Source organism: Vigna unguiculata, chromosome 7 (genome assembly GCF_037176805.1).
Source record: "Vigna unguiculata cultivar grain cowpea cultivar isolate G323 ecotype 2 chromosome 7, ASM3717680v1, whole genome shotgun sequence".
NCBI classification, from domain to species: Eukaryota; Viridiplantae; Streptophyta; class Magnoliopsida; order Fabales; family Fabaceae; genus Vigna; species Vigna unguiculata.
In genome coordinates, this window is record NC_140798.1 from 16601395 (window position 1) to 16615835 (window position 14441).

A 14441-nucleotide genomic window follows, 5' to 3' on the forward strand; every position below is an offset into this window, starting at 1 on the left:
ATTCCAACCTTCACATCTCAAAAACCATGAATTTCTGTTTTTCACAAAACTCCCTACCAAGCAATCTAGCTAAGCCGTGCCCCACCGCCAAACTTGGCCATGTGCAAAACCCACCGAACTCAAAAATTTTGTGCACCAAGACTTTCATGGTATTCATTTGGGGGCATTTGGAGGCCATTCCAACCTTCACATCTCAAAAACCACGAATTTCAATTTTTCACAAAACTCCCCACCAAACCATCTAGCTAAGTCGTGCCACACCACCAAATCCAAATGGCATAACACAAGCTCTCCCAACAGTTAAGGCACGGATGAATAAATTCCCTAGTCGGATTGGTTGAGCGAGGCAACGACAATGATCCTTCCGTAGGTTCACCTACGGAAACCTTGTTACGACTTTCCTTCCACCAAATGATAAGGTTCCGTGGACTTCTCACCACGTCGTAGGTAGCAAACTGCCCACGTCTTCACAATCCGAAGACTTTACCGAACCATTTAATCGGTAGGAGTGATAGGCGATGTGTACAAAGGGCAGGGACGTAGTCAAAGCGAGGTAATGACTCGCGCTTACAAGGAATTCCTTTTTGAAGACCAACAATTGTAATGATCTAATCCCATCACGATGACATTTCAAAGATTACCCGGGTCGGTCGGCCAACGCTATAGACTCGTTGAATACATCAATGTAGCGCGCGTGCGGTCCAGAACATCTAAGGGCATCACATACCTGTTATTGCCTCAAACTTTCGTGGCCTAAGCGGCCATAGTCCCTCTAAGAAGTTGGTCGTGGAAGGTTACCTCCATATAGCTATTTAGCAGGCTGAGGTCTCGTTCGTTAACGAAATTAACCAGATAAATCGCTCCACCAACTAAGAACGACCATGCACCACCACCGATAGAATCAAGAAAGAGCTCTCAGTCTGTCAATCCTTACTATGTCTGGACTTGGTAAGTTTCTCCGTGTTGAGTCAAATTAAGCCGCAGGCTCCACTCCTGCTGGTGCCCTTGCGTCAATTCCTTGAAGTTTTAGTGTAACACCCTCTATTTTATATTAATTATATTTAACTTTCTTGTTTAAATATATAGAGTGAAGTAGTTTTATGATTTCATAAGTAAATTGACAAAGGGTTTTATACAATGTAAAAGATGATTTGTTTTTTTTGTGCTAACTACTTATTTTGAGTTGTGTAAGTAAAAGTGTGATTAAGTTTTCATTAACCATTGGATTAGGCTGAAATTTTTATAGAGTATTCTTAAAATATATTTCTTCAATATGGACGGTGAGATTTTAAATTGGAGGTGTATGCAAGGAGCAGTTACTTCCGCACTTTAGAGTAAAAGTAAGGTCTCCAGCTGTTGTCCAGTTCTGAGTTACCTTAGTAAATATTTTATTCCCGCTTCGTTAACCGTTAGATCAGGATGAAATTTTTATACAGCGTTAATAAGACATAGTACTAAAGTTTGACAGTTTGGATTTGGATTTAAAGTTCTGTGGTTAGATAAATAATGTTTGCAATTTGAACTAGCGTCAGTTACGTCCGGTTTTGGGTTATTTTAGTAAAAAATTGATTCTAGTTTTATTAACCGTTGGATTGATCTCCCATTTGTTAGACCTGTTCTAGAGACATAGATCTTTAGTTTCACCGTTGGGATTTACAAATGGATTTGTGTGCTCAGAGATATGAATTTTACACTTTGGAGTGAAACAAGTCTTCTAGAAAGTCAACAAGTCTTCTTGCAACTATTATGAAGTCTCCTACAATTGGGATTTCGACCAAGCTTCTCTCTATGGTCAAAATAAACTTATCCTCACCAAGGAATCTCATAAATTTACCATCAATACATCCTTATCCCTTTGTCCAAGATTTTTCCTATAAATAGGACTTCACTTTACACATCTTCTTCACATAATCCAAAACAATAGAGAAGGAGAGGTCTAAACTCTTGGGAGAAAATTGAAGTAGAAGAGGGAAATCAAGCATATTGAGGTCTTCATTTTCATCTTAGTGTATAATTAGCATCTCTAAGGTGTGGGGGGTCTATCTCAACTCTAAGTCTTTATCTTAGCAAGTTTTCTTTAAGTATACAATCTATCTTCTTGATTCTGAAATTTTTATACATTATCTTGAAATTTTGAGTGGAAAAATGGATTCCTTGGGTATGAAAACCTAGGGCTAGGTTCAAGAATCATCTTATTTGGAGTTTTACACAAAAAATTATAAATAAAACAAGTTTGCTATTTTACTTAAAAAATTTTATACGAAAATTATGTTTTAATTATGATTACTGTTTTGATTAATTTTCTGTAAAGTTATTGTGAAAGAATGATTTATGCTTGGTTTTTAATTTTTTAAATTCTTTTTAAATTGGTTGTTTTTACTATTTTGAAAATTGTGACAAATTAAAAACGCAGTTGTTATGCTGCCAAAATTTTGTGAAGTCTCAAGAATTATAAAGATAATGCGAAAGGATGATTATAAATTAAAGTACAAAAATAAAGAATAAAAAGGACTGTATGGATAGTACAGAGATACACTGGGTATAGAGTCCAGAGAAAGGTCTGATAGACCTAGGAGAATGGAGGGTGGTGATATAGATACCCTGGATTAACGTACACAATTAGCCGGGTATTTGAAAATTCACAAGCCTCGGACTCTATTCTCGACCGTCCTCTTGACTATACTTTAAGACCAGGAAGGTGGAATAACGTACATGTTGTATCCGTGAGAACGTTTAGCCTGCTGGCACTATCCATATTGGCGTAAGACCATTATGATTCGGAAAAGTCTAATGGCAGCGTTTGGGACCCAAAGTATATAAAGAAAGAATATGAGATGAATATACTGATGAGTTAAAACTCGAAATTATACGAATATGATTATTAAAAGATTGATAATGAGGATTTTGATATTCTAAATTTAAAAAATACGAAAATGATTATTTTATTGATTAATTTGATTTTGATATTTTTGGCATGGTTAGTTATGACATTATGAAGATTTAAACTTCTGTGAAAATGTTTCATTCACTTGAAAGTTTATTCAAATGACCATACTTTGAAATGTTATGATGAAGTTTTGGAGTTAAAGGAAAGACTCACCCTTACTTTCTTTATTTTTCAGAGGAAGAAATTGGAGACCTAGAATGTAACATTGAGATTGTCTAGTTTAACTTTTCTTGTAACTTTGGATTATGTTAAAGCTACAACTGATATGGTGTGACTTGTTTGTGATGTATTTCAAACTAAGAAGTACCTTTAGTTGTTTGTAAAAGTATAAACAAACTTTTGTTACAAACACTTATATGTATGTTAACATTTTATTCGCATAAATATCATGTATGTCTAACAGATGATACATTCGTGTGATGTATTATTATTATTTTTTTGTTTGGTATTTGTTAATTGAATACAAATAAATTTTTCCTTAAATAAATGATACATTAGACAAGTAAAGAACATCTAGTAGCACCGGATTTTAGTTTGGGTGTTACATTCAGCCTTGCGACACTACTCCACCCGGAACCCAAAGACTTTGATTTCTCATACGGTGCAAGGGAGTCCTAAATGCAACATCCGCTGATCCCTGGTCGGCATCATTTATGGTTGAGACTAGGGCGGTATTTGATCGTCTTCGAGCCCCCAACTTTCGTTCTTGATTAATGAAAACATCCATTGCAAATGGTTTAGCAGTTGTTCGTCTTTCATAAATCCAAGACTTTCAAATTGGACTATGAAATATGAATGTCGTCGACTGTCCTTGTTAATCATTACTCCGATCCCAAAGGCCAACACAATAGGATCAGAATCCTGTGGTGTTATCCCATGCTAATGTATCCAGAGCATAGGCTTGCTTTGAGAACTCTAATTTCTTTAAAGTAACAACATCGGAGGCACGACCCGGCCAGTTAAGGCTAAGAGCGCATCGCCGACAGAAGGGGAGAGCAGATCGATACACACCAGAGATGGACCGATCAACCCAACCCAAGTTCAAACTATGATGAGATGCCTCGAGCCAAGGGACCTACAACAAGAGCCATGGCTAGGAGAATACAAAAGGAATGAGCATTAAATGGGCATGCAAGGCCTAAGAGGAAATTGGGCTTTAGAAGTAATTTTGGACCAAAAAGGGGAATTGCGTCAAATGGGCTAAGAGTAATGTGTCTATTATAGAAAATCCTAGAAGCTTCTCAAACTTGTTGTCCAAGGATGATAGTTAGTTTCCCATGGCCCTAGTCTTCTTCCTTAGGATTTGGTCTCACCTCTCTTAAGCATCCTTTCACCTACACCAAACCCAACACCTTAAGCTTCTTTCATTCATGCTTCCGCATCCAACACCATCCATGAAGCCTCCATTCTTCATGCAAGCTTCAATGGAGACAAGAAGAAGTCATCATTTGGTATCATGAGCCTTGGTTGCTCTCGGTTTTAGTGAGTTAAGTGCTTCTTCTCCATTTATCTTTCAATTTTGTTTTGTTCATCACTTCTTCTACTTGTCTTGCTGTTTTTGTTCCTTTTATTTTGAGTATTCATGTCTTTTTAATTTGGTTCATCTTCATTTGCTTCATCTTGAACCATCCTTGTGTGCTTTAGGTGTTCTATTTGGTTTCTATCATTTACTTTTCATTTTAATTGAGTATTTGTTGTTTTTGTTCAGTTCATTCTTTTGTTCTTGAGTTTATTTTGATTTTAAGATCCATATGTTTTGTTTAAAGTCATGTTTAGTCCATATATGTCATTAATTCCTTGTTTAGCTTTTAATTTGCTTTGAATTTGTTGGTGATGTGCTGCTAAATTCTGTTTTAGATTTGAGTGGAGTTTTTAATCCTTAAAAATTAACATTTTCTTCTCTCTTTGAGCCTTGGAAATGAACTTTCACATCTATGTTTTGTTTAGAGTCATGTTTAGTCCATATATGTCATTAATTCCTTGTTTAGCTTTTAATTTGCTTTGAATTTGTTGGTGATGTGCCGCTGAATTCTGTTTTAGATTTAAGTGCAGTTTTTAATCCTTAAAAATTAACATTTTCTTCTCTCTTTGAGCCTTGGAAATGAACTTTCACATCTAGATAACCTTAGTTATCTTAATGTCCAGTGGGAATTTTCCTTGTGCTTACTTAAAATCACCATAAGTCACACTAAATTTCCTTTCAATTAATTATGCTTTGGTGCTTTTTAATTTCTATTTTTGAGTTCAGATTGCTATTAAGATCTTAGCAATGTCTTAGAGTCAATTTCCATTGTGTTTCATTGATTTTCATGATCTTCTTTTGATTCCTTTAAGTTTCCTTCTCCTTTGTGTTTTTTGTTTCCATTAAAATGCAAATGATCAAGCATAGTGTGGTGGTGATTCTGATTTGTGGTGGAAACTAGCTGTTATAAGTGTTATAAAAAGAAAGAAAAAGATCACAAAAAGAATAGAAGCAAGTGCCAAAAAGAATCAAAAGAAAAGATCAAAAGAAAGTGGCAAAAGAAGTACACTAGAATCACTACCATCACTTGAGTTTGAGAGCATTATTTTGTTGCATTTTACTGTTGTTCTAGTTTCTGTCTAACTGCACACTATTTGTATTTGATTTATCATAAAACATTGGCCGATGCAAATCCAAATCTAATTATTCCCTCTTTTAGCTAAGACATAGACGAAAAAGAAAAAAAATCATTGAAAAATGTTGAGAAATGAAAAACTGAAAAATAGCTGAAGCAGAGGCTTGAATTCACGTTTTTGGACTGGTAGTGAGTGAAAAATCAAATTTCAGTGCAGTTTTCTAGCTTATTTTGGTTATTTTTCATCCATTCTAGTGCCATTCATTAGGTAATTCATTTGAGTGCTTATCTTGTTTCTTTACCTTACTTCTAGTTTGTCATTTCTTTGGTAATCCTTTGACTTTGTCATGGCATTATTCACTTTTGGTTTAGCAATTATAATTTGGTGCTTTTCTTGCTTTATTTCTTGACCTCTTTTGGGTTTGGTTTCTATATTTGGTGCATACTTCTTTTTTTGAGGTGATCTAATTTTCCTCAGGTAGCATCCTAAGAGGTGGAGTACCTAGTCCCGAAAGAGGATCCTCTTTGGTGAGATCAAGAGAAAGTGCAAGAGTGAAACACCCTTGAGGACCAAGCAAAGAAGACAAAGCCAAGAAGACCTTTTACATTTTGTCCACTTTGATTGTATTCTAATTGAGTTGTAAAATTGTAATGCTTTCCTTCTTGTGTTTCATGGCCTAGTTATGTGTCTTGCGTGAGTCTTAGGTACTCAATCCCATATCCTAACTAGAACCTTTTCTATACATTAGTGAAGCACTTTTAGTGGTGAAGTTTAAAGGTTCCAAGTGCCTTCTACTTCTACCAAATCTTAGGCCGCATATAGCTTCTAATCTTTCTTGTTTTTAATTTTCTTATTTGATAGTTTAGTGTGTGTCAACTTAGTCTTTGAATTAATTTCATTTAAGAAGTTTTGTACAAAAGTTTCAAGTTCCCTTGGCTAGGAAAGACTTGGTCTGTAAGCAATCCAAGTGATTCACCTCTCTTTCCTGGAGGAGAACTAAAAGTTTTTGCTATCTACTTCTTCTTTGAAAATTTCTTTTAAAGACCAAAGTCTTCTAAAATCTTAAAAAAAATGTCTCAACCTCCTTCTCAATGTATGGGTGTTTCAAATGAAGAAGAAATAAGTTTGAAACAAATTGCCTTTGATTTGAGAGCACTACTACGTTGGAAGGAAGATGAAATAATTGCAATGGAAAGAGAAAAACAAGAAAGAGATAGGTTTCATCAACTTTTAGATGAAGAGAGGAGGGGAACAAGAAATATGGAAAGGTTGCACGAGAGGATGAGTAATAGGAGTCAACACTTGTACTCCCACACTCCAACACTAGTGATGAGTGCGTATTTTTGCCCTCATTTAATGTTTAATTTTGGGTATTTAATTGAATTTGTGTGCTTAAAGAGTGATTTAATTGATAATTCTGATAATTAGGTTGTTTGAGCTTGTGTGATAAAAATGTCTTAAAAAGTGATTTTTAGCTGCATAAATTATTTTTAGATATTTTAACGTTTGTTGATGCAGCTGAAGTTAAGTTTTAAGCTCATTTAGAGGTGTGGAAATAAATTGATTAAAGCTTCATGACACCTTAAAGATAAATCAAAGAATAAGAAATTATCAAAAGCACAAAAATTCAGGCCAAGCATTGCATGAAGACGATAAGAAAAACTTGAAAAAGTGAAGAAGTTTGGCTAAACCAAGAAGAGAGGAACAAAAAAATTGGACCTTGCGGTTTTCTTTATCTTTATGATAGAAGATAATTTGGGAAAATATATCTTTAGATATTTTATTTGATATTTTTAAATAATTATCTTATTTAATTATATCATAAAATATTAAAAGATAATAACTACCAAATCTTTTTAAATATGACAAGATCTTCTTCAATCTTTTTAGTTCCACAACAAACAAATATATCTTGAAGATATTGGATTATTTAGAAGATAATTTAAGGAGATTGCAAAGGGTTGATTTGGAAAATTAATACAAATACTAATTGGTGATAATTTATCATATATCTTTAATTAATTAATTAATTTAATTATATTAGATATTGATATTATCAACCAATTATATTTGTCAAATAGTCTATATCTCTCCAAATATTTTTAAATATTTATCTTTATCTTTATTTTAAAAGATATTTGAGAGATTTTAGCAACAGAAAAGCCCAGTCCAATTCCTATATAAAGAGACCAAGGGAGAAGCAGAAAAAAGACAAGCTCGGGACTTCGGAGTTTTGGAACCCTTAGGGGGGCCTAATTTCGTTTCCTTTCTCTCTCTCCATTCTTCCATTTTTATTCTGTATTCCATGAATTGTTAAACTTCTCGAGTTGATTCCATTGTAATTTCTTAATTGGATTCTGAGGTTAGATCAATTAATTTCTTTGTTCTTTTTATTATTGTTGAGGTTTTCCTTCATCTATGTCTTTTATCTTTAAATCACGTAAGAAGTAATGATTTTAAATCTATATGCATGTTGGTCATATGAGTCCAAGGGTTTTTAAATTGAATTGAGACTTTACTTTGATTTTATTTAGAAACTTTCATATGATTAAATGAGTTTTTACCAATAATTGAGACTTTACTTTGGTTAAAGGTATTTACTCTAACTACAATTAATTGAGACTTTACTTTGATTAGTTAAGCTTTTTATTTGGTGAGAAGATAAAAGAATAGACATGATTAGGCATAGTAAATTTGATTGAGACTGTACTTTGGTTGAATTTACTATGGATAATCTAAAAGTTCTCACTTTTAATTGAGACTGTACTTTGGTTAAAAGTGAGAACGCCAACATATTAATTGAGACTTTACATTGATTAATTTGTAAATCTATAACAATAATTAATTGAGCAATAATCTTTAGATAACCGATGATGAATCTATTTTGAAAAAGCAATGGAATCAATCTATTTTATTTACTATTATTTTTATTTCTTTTTTATCTTTTAAATTTTATTTCTATCTTTGTTTATCTTAATCCCCTATATTTTTTATAATTTTATTTGACTAACTCTTGTATAGTTTTATAAGAACTAATTTGTTAAAAATCAATTCCGTGTTCGTTGGGAGACGACTTTGGGTTACTTTACCCTTTCTATTCTGTTGACTACTATCTTAACAATACTGAAGTTGTTATAGATAAGTAGTATTAATTTGATCGCGTCAACGACAGCGTTATCAACTAGTCGCACACTATGAAGAAGAAGATAGTAGACTAGTTGACAACTTCTATCAACCTCCTTCTCCTTTAAGAAGAGAAAGAAAAGAGCCTAGGGAACCAAGAGCCATTAGAATAGACCTCCCTCACTTTTATGGGAAAAATGATGTTGAAGCTTATCTTGATTGGGAAATGAAGGTTGAGCAACTCTTTGCTTGCCATCAAATAAGTGAGGAGAAGAAAGTATCCTTAGCTACCTTTAGCTTCCAGGGCAATGCTATGTATTGGTGGACTGCCCTTGAAAGAGATATGAGAATCAATCAAAGTCCCGAGGTCAAGTATTGGAATACTTCAAAGGAGCCCTTAGGAAAAGACATATTCCCTCCTACTATCATAGAGAGCTCATGGATAAGCTCCAAAGACTCCATCAAAATAAAATGAAAATGGAAGAATATAGACAAAAGATGGAGTTATATATGTTGAGGGTTGGGATTATTGCAAGGTTTCTTAGTGGCTTAAGTCTTGAGATAAGAGATAGAATAGAATTGTTGCCCTACCAAGACTTAAATTACTTGGTTCAACTTTGCATAAAGGTAGAGCAACAAATTCTAAGGAAAATTTTTCGAAATGACTACTCTAACTCTTATACTAAGAAAGAATTCAAGAGAGAGGGTAACCAAGTCAAAGAGGAACCCTCCAAAAGTTTCAAGGAAAAGGAGAACCAAGGGAAGGCACATCTTCACATACTCGCACTGTAAGACCCGGAAAAAAATTAGAATAAAAGGGAAACACATGGACAAAATTAATGGCTTGATTAATATTGTTGATTTATTTAATTTAATTAGGTTATTAAATTATGAAATATGAAATAATTATTATTTGAGTGATTTAAGTTATTGTTGTATTTATAATAATTATTTATGTGATATAAGTTATTGTTTTATTTTATTTTTTTAACATTATACTTAATTGGATATATACGTTTATCAACCTGCGGTGCATGTTATATCACAAGAATGTGTGCAACTTGGTGGTTGGTGTAAGTGTTAACGTGTCCTAGTGCTTGAGTTTGAATCCTCGTCTGTTCATGGATGGTTTTTTCTCTTTCTTCTTTTAATGGTGGGACCCACGAAAATTTCTAAATTACTTTGCTGCCATGTATTTTAGAGGAATAAAAACGGTTTTTGGTTTTATTTTTAAAATATTAATGGAAAATTTCTAAATTACTTTCCTGCAATGTATTTTAGAAGAATAAAAATGGTTTTTGGTTTTATTTTTAAAATATTAATAGAAAAGATTAGAGATGTTAATTATAAACTAAAAGATAAGATTTTTAGAAAAAGAAATAAAACACTTTAGGGTTTTGAGAGGGAGAAAATAAGAGGTTGCGGGAGAAACATGTACTGAAGAACCAAGTTCAGGTAGGGGAAGCCAACCTTGATTTCTTCTCTTGTTTCTTGTAGTTTGTGTGGTGGATGAAACGGGAAAAGCATGCATGTGTAGGGGAAGCCAACTATACCTTCTTCTATTGTTTTCTTGTTGCTTGCTTGATGAATGAAACCTTGAATGGTGTGCATAAGTGTTTGAGTATTGTTCATGTTGTTGTGTTGTTGTTGAACATTGATCCTGTTCCGAGATTGAGAACCATCATTTTCTTAGCATACGTTGAGTGATGCACGGATCAGTGGCTGATCCAAGTTGGTGCAGGTAAGGTCGCGAAATATTGTTCTGTGGCTATGCATGGATGTTCAGGTTTCACGATTTCATGGGATGTTTTTCCTTTGGGGTGTTGTTAATGAGCTCTTAATGCATTTGTTTTTCGCATGATTCATGCCACGGACTCCATGGTTTCTGTTTGATATCTGGTGATGTAAGTGCATGACGGTAGAATGTTTCTTGTCTTTCTTTTTGATAAATTGTATGCGATCTTTGGGCTATGAACATGTAAACCCATGAGCACGAGTGATGGTGGGTTCTTCTTAAAAACTGTTGAGACAGGCATGGTAAGGACGTGTTGTTATTCCTTGGTCACAGAAGGATGAGAAATCACCTAGTTACTGTTAGGGCACCGTAGCTTTGATGGAACTTGAGGTTGTTTTCCTATCTCTTTTCTTTGCAGCAGGTGTTTCTTTCTTTCATAATGCATGGGTTAGTTTGCCATAAATATATATTTGTATCCCTTCCATTTATTTCTAAATGTTTCGGTACAATCACATTTGCTGTGGCATAGCTTTTTGGTTTCAAGTTTTTTAAACCTTTCATGTGGGTGTGTCAAATGGGGTTTCTTTTTGTGGGTTCAACCACACTATTACTCACATGCATGGGGTTTATGTTTGGAGTGTACATGGAGTGCAGCGTTGAAGTGATTTGGGAAGTGTAGGGCATGCATTTCTATATGTTTTCCGGAGGCAAGTTTCGTTGCTAGTTTTTGGGAGGCAAGTTTCGTTGTCAGTTTTTGGGATGTATGGGCATAGGTGTTTTTATGTTCTTTGGTTTTCTTTATCTATGAAAAATGCATGCAAACATATCCTTGATCACGGCTGCAGTAGTTTTTGGGCACGAGGTTAGCTTTTCTTTTTCCTTCTTTCTTTCTACTCTCTTTCACGTGGGAATGCATGGGTTCATGGGTTACTTTTTGTTCTTTTGATTTTCTCTTACATGTAAATGTGGGTGCAGACCACCACACTAAATGTGGGTTCAAGGGTTATTCTTTTTTTTTTCCCTTTTCTCGTCTCTTCTCATGTAATACATTAGGTGACAATTTTCGCATGGGGTCCACACTCTTATTTATTTCTCTCTTCTTGGATTTTTGTTCAACTTTACCTAAAAGATAGGTGTTCCATTTTCTTTTTCGCATGGCATTCTTTACATAAAGTTTATGGGACCACTTATAAACTTACTTTTATTTTTTTGTGAGGTTTTGGTTGAATACGTAAGGTTTAATTAATCGTATAGTACCCAGTTTAGAGCTAATGTGTCAAATAGGTACCTGATTTTAAAAAAGTGTCAATTGCATCCCAACTTTTGAAAATTGCTTCAATTAGGTCCCTTTCAGACAAAGTTGACTAACGCCGTTAGTCAACATGCCACGTGTCAATCTGTGGTTTTTTTGATTTTTTTTTTAAATTTTAAATTTTCTTTTTAATTTTTTAATTTTTTTTATTTTATTTTTTAAAAAAAATTAAAAATGCCACGTGTCAAGTCCTTGTGTGTGACACGTGGCATTGTCAGTGCCACGTGGCATTGCAATGCCACGTGTCGGTGTCACTATTAGATGTCATTGTGTTGATTTCGATTTAGTCCCCATTTATGTTTTTTCGTTTCAATTTAGTACCTACTTATGTGTATTTGATTCAATTTCGACCTAATATTTTTTAATAATTAAAATATTTTTTTATAAAATTAAAAGTAATTAAGTATAAAAGTTTTAAAAAAAATTAAGTATTTGATATATATATTCAAATTTAGTGGTAAAAGTCATTTTATTAAGTCATTTTTAATAAAAAAAAATAGTATAACATTCATATCAATAGAAATTTTGACTTAAAATTAGTAAAAGACAATATTGTTCTATTTTGAAAAAAAAAATTAACAAAACATGAGTACTTAATAAAAAAGTAATTAATAAAGTAATATGTTAAAAAGTCGTTTTTAATAAAAAATATTAGTATAACATTTATACAAATAATAAATTTGGTCTAAAATTGAGAGAAACATTATAAATATTAGTACTTAATTTTGTAAAAATATTTATACTTAATTATTTTTAATCTTATAAAAAATGGATTACAAAAATATTTTAATTATTAAAAAAAAAAATTGGACAAAATTGAATCAGATACACATACTTAGGTACTAAATTGAAACAAAAAGACATATATGGGGACTAAATCGAAATCAACACAATGACATCTAATAGTGACACTGACACATGGCATTATAATGCCACGTGTCACACACAAGGACTTGACACGTGGCATTTTTAAATTTTTAAATTTTTTTTTTAAATTTAAAAATTAAAAATAAAAAAAAATAAAAAAAACCACAGATTGACACGTGGCACGTTGACTAACGGCGTTAGTCAACTCTGTCTGAAAGGGACCTAATTGAAGCAATTGTCAAAAGTCGGGATGCAATTGACACTTTTTTAAAACCGGGTACCTATTTGACACACTAGCCCCAAACTGAGTACTATACGATTAATTAAACCAATACGTAAATGCATGGTTCTATTTTGGTGTACAACTTTTAGTTTCATTAACATTTCATACCACATGCTTATTTCTCTCTCACCACATGTGCTTGGAATAAAATCAGGGGGACCCACATATGCATGTCTTTTGTTTCTATTCTTGATGTTTGTAGACTTTACGTAAAAGCTAAGTGCATATATTAGTGTTCTATTTGTTGCAACTTTGATTTTCCAACCATGACCCACATTGACTTAATAATATTCATTAATTTCTTAGATATGTGGGATCCACTTGTGGCTTTTATAAATTCATATTGTATCTTCAAAATCATGTATGACAACTTTTTGTTCTCTTTAAATTCTCATATTTTTGGTTTAATGCTTTTTATTGGGTTTTATTAATTGTCTTATATTTTAGTGTGTTGGTGACCATTGATGAGATGAGTGTGTTGTTGGCTTTACTTTTTGACTTATATAATGTGATGGTTATTTTGTTGAATGCAAGTTATATAACCATAGTTGCAATGTCAATGTTATTTCTTTTTCTTGGTTATATGTACTATTCTAGTTGCATGTTAGAGAATTAAAATGGTGGCTTGGTGCTTTAGTTGTTTATTGCTTCTTTATGTTTGGAAACCACTTGTAGAGTTCATTTCTTGAATGTATTATTTGATAAGTTGATGGATGTATGTTATGAAACTTTAATTCCCATGCACGATGTATTGATGTGTATTTTTTTGGCAATATATAAATTCTCATGTGTAGAATGTTGGGAGTGTTTGCCTTGCTTGAAAGCTCTTGATGGAATTTAATGAAGATTTTAGATGAATGTGATGCTATGTTTGGTTTAGTATGATTGTTTGGATTTGGGGTTTGTGTGTTCAAACCAAGGTTGGATTGTGATCATAAAGTTTCCGTGTTAATTGAATGCGACATTGAGTATTATTGGACATGTTTTATTTACGAATGTCTTTTATGAATATCATTGTTTTTTGTTAGCTTACCCCTATTTGTTTGTGGGTTTGTTGTATGTGCGATGATCGTATAACGTGTGTGTTATACGGGAGCAGATGATATTGCAGATAATCTTGGCTTGGAGTAGATTGACGAGAGGCTGGGATGAACTCAGGAGATTTATAATATATTTAGTTGTTTTAAATCAGATTCTAAAATTATGTAATTTTCTTTTATTCGCAAATGTTATTGGAAGTTTTTGACAAAGTGACTTTTGAAATTATGTAATTTAAATTAAATTAAAAGTTTTTATTAAGTACATTTTCAATGTTTAATCCTTTTCCGCTAAACGCAAAAATTTTCTAACGTTCCGTGACATCCCAAAATTGGGGTGTTACACGCACTAGTGAAATCAAATGTTTTAAGTGTCTTGGTAGAGGTCATGTTGCATCTCAATGCCCCACCAAAAAGACCATGATCTTAAGGGGTGTTGACCACTATAGTAGCCAAGATGAGCAAGAAAGTGAGAGTGAGACTTCTAGTAAGGAGTCTAATGATGAGTCTAAGGAAATTGCCTATCCTTGTGAAGGAGA

General features: G+C 33.1%; 1 pseudogene; it reads right to left on the minus strand.

Moving 5' to 3' along the window:
- Positions 1–353: 353 nt before the first annotated feature.
- On the minus strand, positions 354–1083 carry LOC146884671 (18S ribosomal RNA; annotated as a pseudogene; the record flags this gene model as incomplete).
- Between the last annotated feature and the right edge of the window lie 13358 nt (positions 1084–14441).